Here is a 9,629-nt window from a genome sequence, read left to right on the forward strand (position 1 = left end):
GTACCAATCACAACTCGTATAATTGTTGCCCATCAAAGTCAATATTATGAAAAATTGCCCGTTACTGGCCATATAAGACACCAACACATTACCACCATAACTTACACATTTGTGACACAAATTTGGGTTTACATTGTATTTATATACTATATCTAAGCGCAGACTAGTATTACTAGTCTGAGAGAGATCTAAGTACACCACACCAATAATATCTGCTTGCATACCGATGTCATTGTTTGTAATGGAAATTGAAGCCACATTTTGTACTGCTCACATGATAAGATCTCAACTTTATAAAATGTCATTTACCAGTTCAAAATATTATTCCTATGGTATAACTTATACATGTATGGAGATTGATAAAAATAAAATCACACAATTGTTCACATTTAACAATAAATCTGATGTTTATAGGTGATTGGATCGATAGTTGCCTTACTTCTATGAATATGGAGATGACGAATTGTTCGAAACCACGCCCAAATTGTAACTCGATGTTCAATTAACAGTTAAAGCGGGGGGTGTCGTCACCTGCGTCTGCGGCAAATAGCAATAGCGTGTCGTTGTTTACAAACAATAGCGTTTTTAGCGTGCGTTGTTATCGTCGCTTGGGACTCAATTCCCGCGCGTGCGCAGGTGACGACCCCTCCGCTTTAACAGAAATCGAGTTACGGGCAACATATATTTTTGTTTTTGTTGAACGTCCACATTTAGTAACTCGAACTTTAATTAACATTTAGTCAAACTTCAAGTAACGGGTAACATAGATTTTTTGTTTTGTTTAACTTTGTATATTCCCTGCATAATTCGATGTTCGGTTAACTAATAACGTTCAACAAAACAATAAATCGATGTTGCCCGTAACTTTTTCAAAATAATCTGAGCTAGTTTTAAATGATTTGATTATAATTATAATCATGATTAAAATGTGCATATTAACAAAATGTATATCTCTTGAAATGCGCTAGTCTAACATAAACTCTCATAAGATTACTTATTTGGATCTCAACTGTAAATTATTCTGGTAAGGACACCTTCACAGTGACGACACTTCGGTTTACAGACCACTTCCTACATGTACCTCTAGTGGTGCCTGGCCCACCTCTGTCATATAACGAGGGATCGGGAAACCGGGGCAAAGAGAATTGCTCATTTGTATTAGGATTGTATAATTTCGGAGAGTAAGGCCCTTCTCTGTAAACGTCACAGTCCATGACAGGACACCCATACAGTATACCATCTATATTCACAACGGTGTCATAGCTTCTAAATGGAATTTTACCCATTATATCCTTTATCTTTCCTTCCCCGGATTCAGCCACAATCACCCTATTCCGGTTAGTATCAATTACAATAGTATCACTGCCTGAAAATATCTCATGACCCATGGTCTCCACTACCTGGACATCATTGCCCTGTGATGATAACAGGAACATATTTCGTCCTTCATATGGCTGTGAAATGCACTCAGGACTCGACCATGCTTGTATTGTTGGTTCGTAAACCATGTAATAAATAGTCCAATTTACAGCTGACCTATCCCTAGTAGGACACCATCTCATTGCTAAGACGAATAAATGATCATCACAAGCAACTCCTCCGATAATTGCTGATCCATGACATCCTTGGTTCCCACTTTTTGACTTCACTTTCCGCCAATACTTGCGCACGCAGCTGACAGACTTCTCCACTAACACGGTTGGTAACGGCGGTAATGGGAGACTGCTCCATCTGTTTTCCTTATGGTCGAAGCATATATGTTCCTTACTTGTGATTAGATGAAGTCTTCCATTGAGAGTCATGTGAAACAGTAAACCTGACATAAATTTTAAACGCTTTAAAAGAGTTTCTGGACGCAGAACCATCCATTCATTCCTCCTTACACTGTAGCAAATCACCTTGTCCAGGTACACTTCTCCGGTATGCTGTGCATACTCCTTTGACCATTCATATCTTAATAATTTCAACTTCGGACAGAATTCAACTAAATCATAATAATATTTGGGGAAATGATTGAGATTAATTGGTGCTTCATGTAAATTCGCCTTCATAAAAAACATGTAGTCATCAACGGCAAATACAGCTGGAAGATCTGAAAGCTGGGAACAAAGATGTTGGGGAACTGTTGCAAGAAGCTTCCAAGATGCAGGTCTCTGCCAAATATACATGTTCAACTCCATGTCAGACAGACCATTTTCAATCGAACAGAATACAGGATCATAATAACTGTTATAAGGACCGTCTCTGATGAAGTTTTGTAAAGATTCACCAAGTTCAGTAAATGATGGAGATCTCCAAATCAAAGAATAGTGGTTCCTCATCCATTCGTACATTATATTGAGAAGTTTTTCTTTCCAATGAAAACCGTCATCACAATGTTCAGCAGCATTTAAGAATTCTCGCCATGTTCCTTGTGACACAGCAACATATACCATTGATGTCATCGGGCAAGCCTCTGATCTTATCTGAAGGTAGTCGTATCCGGCGAGAACCTCTTCCATGTTGCTAGGTGATAGAAACAGTTCCCCAGTATACATGTATTTTACCAACACTTTTATTCCAGATACTGTTAGGATGTTTTTCATGTCAATCTCATCTCCACGTGAAAACAGTGTCTCAAAGAACTTACTGTACTTCACTAATATGTCCTTGTTGACTTTTATGGAACTGCCTGCTACACGAATTGTAAAGTTTACATCTTCCATGGAGATAGAATCAGATAAGTTGATCGAGTCTACAAGTTGTGATAATGACTTATCAGTTTTCTGCTCTTCTATTTGCGACATGGTGTTGGGCATTCATCTAAAAAGTAAGCATACTAGTTAGTATTTGGTGCACTGTTTATGACTCTCATAACACGTCTTGTTGCAAGTAGATGTATTATATTGCCCTTGCTTAAGCAAATAACTAACTCGCTACAGGTCACCATTCTGTGTGTATGTGGGCATGGCATATATATAACTAACATATGAGTTATGATATATTAATTTAAGCATAGAAGTGTACCTCTTTAATCTCTAAACACGAACATAATACGCTTATTGTTTGTGTGAACAGACGCAACAACACTTGCTGTACTCACCGACAGAGCTGAACTACGAGGCGCGGGAAACTGATTGCCAACTTATCTATGCAACGTCCCAAATAAGTGTTATTGACCAATAAAATGATAGTTATGTTCAAACACGATGCACAGTGCAAACAGATTCGGGATATGAAGAGAGGTGTGGAACATATACTATGATTGAGTACTTTTTCGATTCTTCTAGTGTTACTGATTTTTAAACGATTTTAATTTGAGTAGAATTGGAAATGTCTTCTTTATATTATTCTGGAACCGTACGAGTTTGATTTGAGTTCGGTTGGTGAATCACCTTCATTCACCGACTATTTAGAATTAACAAAGTATTTGATGTTTATTGTTTTTTGTTGATAATGTAATTCAATGCATTATTTCTTACCAAATAAAATATACTATACTATGAACATACACGTCTTATTTAATTTAATAAGCCCTTCTCATTGTGTGAAACGGTCTCAGAAGAAAACACTGTATGAGTTTCCTCCTAGGATAAAAATTCAAACCTCGTGGCAGTATTGCTACTGCTTCCTGACTCACAAACACAGTGCACTGTGCACACCCACGCCAGTTTATCAATCACTCGTGATTTTACCGATCCCAATAACGAGTACTATACGTCATTTACCAAATTGTTAACTGGGGCTATGTCATCGCAATACGGCACCTTGTTTATCAATGTATGCCCTCGTTGAATCGCCTTATTTACTACATTTTGTATTTTACAATATTATTCGGTCGATTCTTATTTGCATTGAATTCATGATCATTGTGTACCCACTGGCATTTAATAAATAACCGTTGTTAGGTGTAACTAACATGTCAAATTGCGACAAATAACAACATTAATCTCTATCAGGAAACGTATAAAAAATAAACTTATACATGTTACTTTTGAAAAAAAAAATGTTTACAAATAATCACGTGTTTGCAACTAGAGGTTGGTTTTATTATGATTGTTTTGTGCGGGTCCTCTATTGTATATTTAATTATAGGTTGCTGATGCTGCTAGGCAACCTTATCATGTGTCATTGATCTTTGCACACGATGTTATCAGGACTGCAATGACGTCACATTTTATTGACATTCGCTATTCAACACATAAAGCGACAGCAATGTCGGTGTAAAGCGACATGAAGTTGTGTCATAAATTAATTGGCATCGTCTATTTGCATCTGAGAGGGAGGAATCAGTTAACCATCAACAATTTTTTTAGATTCCAAAAATAACAGCAACCTAAACAAAACAAATTGCAGTATGTGTTAAAGTCGCTATTATGTGTGTAATTTATTTTAACATTTTTGACAATGTTAAGTTAATTCAATATAAATCGTATTCTGGATAGATATACCTTTCCGAAAAATGTTCCAGTCTACATAACTTCAATTTAACAGTTTTCGACTGCGTCAATCTATCAGTCGGCTAGTGCTTACACTGTACGTGCGTGGTAAAACGTTCGACGACTCAGTTAGACAAGCATTCGCCGATTCCTACAGGCAAACGTACTAATCAAGGATATCTGACGCACTTCAAAATCAGGTACGTCATTACGACTATTGTGATTATTCATTCATAAAAATCGGAATAGTAAAACAACAAACAAAAACTAATAATATCACTGATTCAAAGTAAACTAATGATATGAACTCTACTTCAGGCGAGTATCCACTCAATTGCTTGTATTCTAAAACCAAATCAATAATGACATGGTATATTCAATATACTTTTAATTTCAATCACTTAATTCTATTCAACAACTTTTCTGGTATGTTTCTTGATGTGATCAATTACTGAAACATGTGACCGCGACATGTTTCATAGACGTAATACATTGTTTCCAATAATTAAAGGCACCGAACGCATCATGGGTGTTTGATCGGTCTGCCTGACTCACTTCTAATGTATATAATACAAATACGTGCTATGTATCATAAACGTTGGTCGAGGTCGAACTAACATTGCCATATTTATAGATACAGTATAAATGATATGTTTATGGTTATTGTGAGATGCCTTCAGTATAAATTCGATGTCAAGGCTCTTTATTAATTTGAAGTATTCCTGTTGGTGGTAAACATGTTTTGTTGTTGGAATAATAGATCCTCATACTAAATATTCAAGACACATTTGTCATTAAGAACTATATTCGTCAGATGAATGATATGGATAAAATATACACAAGTGAACGTGTTGACAAGTTTTTATTTCATAGTAGTTTACTTGTCGATTAAAATACATCTCCGTAAATTCATACCAGCTGTGTTTTGCCATTCTCTCGTATTCAATGATATATGTAATGTAGAGAGCTCGAATGGTTATTGTGGTACAAAATGATTATATTAATACGAAGATGCTAGCTCACCGATTAAAAGACGTATCACGTTGCCTCTAAACATTTGTCAGTTTTGGCGTTGTTTGCAATACTAACCATTGCAGTAACTTACATTTCACCATGAATATGGACCATCAAATTACTCGTAATAGAGCTATATCATTGGTAATACAGAGAGGTAATATTTTACGACAATGCGCTGAAAACACGCACAACAAACGCCTAAAATGTCGTACCAAGCTTACCAGGTATTATACTACTGTTCATTACATTTCTTAGGTACACGTGATCTGCACGGAAACACGATGAATACTCAAGCAATAAATGCTGCAATTCACACGATTTCTCATAAATACAGCACAGAATGTACCATTCACATAGGATCCAGCCGTATACATGCTAAAAGGGAGATTCTGGAAGAAAACAGCGATTATTTTAAGATACTGCTTAATTCCAATTTTACGGAGAAAGGAAAAAATGACATCATATTTAAAGGCATATCTACCTTTGCGTCAATGAAAATTTTGGTGAACTACATGTGTACGCATACACTAAAACTGACCCCTGGTGACCTCAGTGATGTACTGGTTGCTGCCGACTATCTCCAACTTAAAGGTGGGGTTGATCATCTCATAACGGTAATGTACGATTCTATATGTGAGGATACGTGGCTCGAATTCCTTCTAATGGCTGATGAATGCGATGAACGTTTCAACGGGAAACTCAAAGAAACAATCCACAAATGGATGAGATGCAATTATGCTATCATATGGGACACGCCTTCATTCAGCCAACTCGTTCCAGATCTCCAAAAGGATATTCAGTATGGTACATACGATGGAAAAGGATATCCAGTGTTCTGTGTGGTACAAACTAATTCGGAAAATAACTCAAACACAGAAGTTAATTTGTATAAATATGCAAATAAGAAATCATGGTCTCTCCTTGCGTCAATGCCGGCTCAAATGCAATCGAAACTGTCCGATATACCAGCTGTATTCGCACTTGATGACAGTATATGCATACTAAAGAAATTGACATTTGGTACAGAATCAGAAGTGCATCTGAAGGAAATCATATGCTACAACATAAGAAGGAAACAATGGACAGTCTGCACACCACAAACGCCGATAGATTTCATAAAATATGATTTGTCATCTCTGTTTGTCATTGCACTTAAAGGTAGACTTCACCTAGTTACAGACAATATTCATGCGTGTTTTAGTGCGAAGGAAAACAAAGTGGTTCTTCTACGACCTCCACCGCGGAAGACTGTATCGAGTATTAGTGGTTTAGACACCCATCACCAACACAGAACATGCACAAACTTTTTAGATTGGGGAGCTGCTAGTGATGACCATCTGATGTTGATTCGGAGAAATTGGTTTCAATGTTGTGAATTGTTCTCCATTGATGGTGTATTTTATGACTCAGCAACGAAGACGTGGTCAACACTCGAATGTATCTCTGAAACCGACCCGGAGTGTAGTCGGCTACTGGTGTCTGCAGAAAGAAATACAATAACGTTGGTGAAGTCACATGACGTTCCCACATTCTCCTGTAATACCTTCCTAGTCGATACAGTTGACAAAAAAGTGGTTAAAAAGGAGAAAACGGTCGAGAAACTGAATATGCCATTTTTCAGTTACAACACCGTAGTAGCAATTGGAGATGTTTTCTATGGTTTTGCCGATGATCCCCCAGGGACATGTGGAGACGGGTGGCGTATGAGACAATTCTTGCCAAGGATGTACACCCCTGAAAATGACATAGACATATTCCTCGATCAATTTCCTGGAAGTACAGAGGTCAAACTATCTTCAACCTCAAGTAGCTATGGAAACACTAACGTACAAGACGTGGCCGTTGTCAAGTTATTATTTCCATTAAGTGTATATGAATAAATGAAATCGATGAATTTCCGGTTTGCCATTATTAGGACATGTTCTGTTCACTTCAGTTGTAGATTCTGTCAATACGTAACTTTTGATGACGTATTTAACAGTATTTGTTGACAACAAATGATGTACTTTGTTGGTCTGCGCATCAAACGTCATCAACATAGAATGCATTCCGGATTATTTACTTCACATTTTATTTACATGTACTTCACATTTTGTCAGACGAACAAAACTCATACAACGATTTTTTGCTGGAATTGTCTAAAAACATACATAATACAATCACCGTATGGTACGATATTCACGTCATATATATATATATATATATATACAGAATAATATGGCTAACACATAACTCTTTGTTTCAGGAAAACAATACACATTTTCATAATGATTTAAACAAACATTTAAAAAGTGTATTTATTTTTTCAATTCTTCAAAATCTAAATCTTGTACACCAATACAATGATTTGTTACGACGCCGAATAGATCGTGGTTAATACTTCCAAAACTTCAGTAAATTCTACTTTGATTTACGTATTATTTATATGTCTCCTTTTTCACAATTAGCTAATTACAAATTATATATTCATTGTGAATACTGTTTGAACTTTTCAGACATCAAAAACTTCTTTCTCGACTAGTTTCTCCATTTTTTCTCTCTGATTTGATCTTTGAAACTTTGTCAGAATTGATATCGGGACTATCTTGTTATCAAGTCTGGCACCCTAACTCCACTTATATTTTTGAACACTTATATACGAGATATTGTAGTGATGATGGTAAGGTAAGGTAAGTATAACCTACACTACACTGTGAACTGTGACGCTCCACTGTAAAAACTTCAAATCCAAACCTTAATTCTCCAAATGAGAAGTATGACTTGTCTAAAAGGCGACCCTTCAACTCTTCTATTTCCGCAGACTCGCTGCCAGGCAACCAATGGGCATAGCAGTTTGAATCTTTAGCATTATGAGCTAAATCTGACAGACATTCGGCATCCCCCAAAATCCCGATGCTAAAACGTCATCAATTGACACATCTAACTGGGAAGACATATCGCTGTGAAGTGTGGGGTAACACAATATAAATCAACATTGAACAGTTTTATATTTGTTACAAAAATAAGTTAAACAAACGATGGCAAAAGCAGAGTATAGTAACCCATTTTAAAGTTTAAAAACTTCAAATATATATGATCTTATTGAATTAAGAATAGTATTAGTTCTTTATAAAGCATATAAAAATCAATTACCTCTGAGTGTACAACATTATTTTGTTAAAATATGTAATATCCATGAGTACAATACAATACATTGTCATAATTTTGGTACAATTTACATAAGAACTGGGGTAAAAGCTATGTGTTTATCTTGCGCTAGAGTTAACATTTGAAACAGTATTGATAATAATGTCATGAATTTGTTTTCGCGTATCTGTTAACCGACTTAATTAGTTGATTATTAGCTGAATTGCTGTGTTATGTCTGTCATCGTTTAGGTCTATTTGAAGTTTTGGACGGAACTTGGCTCAGTGATTTGGAACTAATTACAAGATACCTTCGCTATTCTGACATCCGTAGTTATTAATGTAGTGAACGATTAATCAAAAGATATGACGTATTCAGTACTTAGTGTGATTGGCTTTATGATTGAAGGTTACGCCCTAGAGTCTTTTACTGCTTTGTAATTGGTTAGAGTTTTGAAAATGAATAAAGAGAGTTTGAGTTGGTCTTGGCGAATACTCCACGACAGACGCAGCCTTGGGCAGTCGAGTCCAGTCCGAGAGAGTCCAGGGGCGAGCCTTGAGGCAGTCCAGTCTTGGGCTAGTCTTGGGTCAGCCTTGCGATATAGTCTTGGGGATCTTTTCCCCAGGGCGCTGTGTCTGGTAGAGTGCTCGAAAGATCGACTAAGACGAGAGCTGAAACGTATTTCGATGTGTGTGTCTTATTTGACTGTGAAGTATAAGTGACTTTCCCGATCCCGTACCTCAAGGGGACGAGATAGAGAGACGAGACGAGATTCCCCCCTGAAAGTGTGGAGAACCCGAGAGAAAGAGATTTATCCCCTGACACGTGGTGTGAGAACCCTGGGCATTGCGTCTTACGCACATTGACATCCTGTGAAGAGAAGTGAATTGGCGAAGATGTGTCTTTCTTGTGAACCGAACTAACTGGCTCGATGGCAGAGACGAAACCGCGCTTGACGACTAACACCGTTAACAGTATGGCACCGATGAACGACGCTGACGAGATGAAGACTTCAGAACCCCTTCGGAAGGACCAGTACCGGATAGGACTGTATAATTAAGAATTGAG

Source organism: Saccoglossus kowalevskii, chromosome 14 (assembly GCF_978046115.1).
Source record: "Saccoglossus kowalevskii chromosome 14, keSacKowa6.1, whole genome shotgun sequence".
NCBI lineage: Eukaryota > Metazoa > Hemichordata > Enteropneusta > Harrimaniidae > Saccoglossus > Saccoglossus kowalevskii.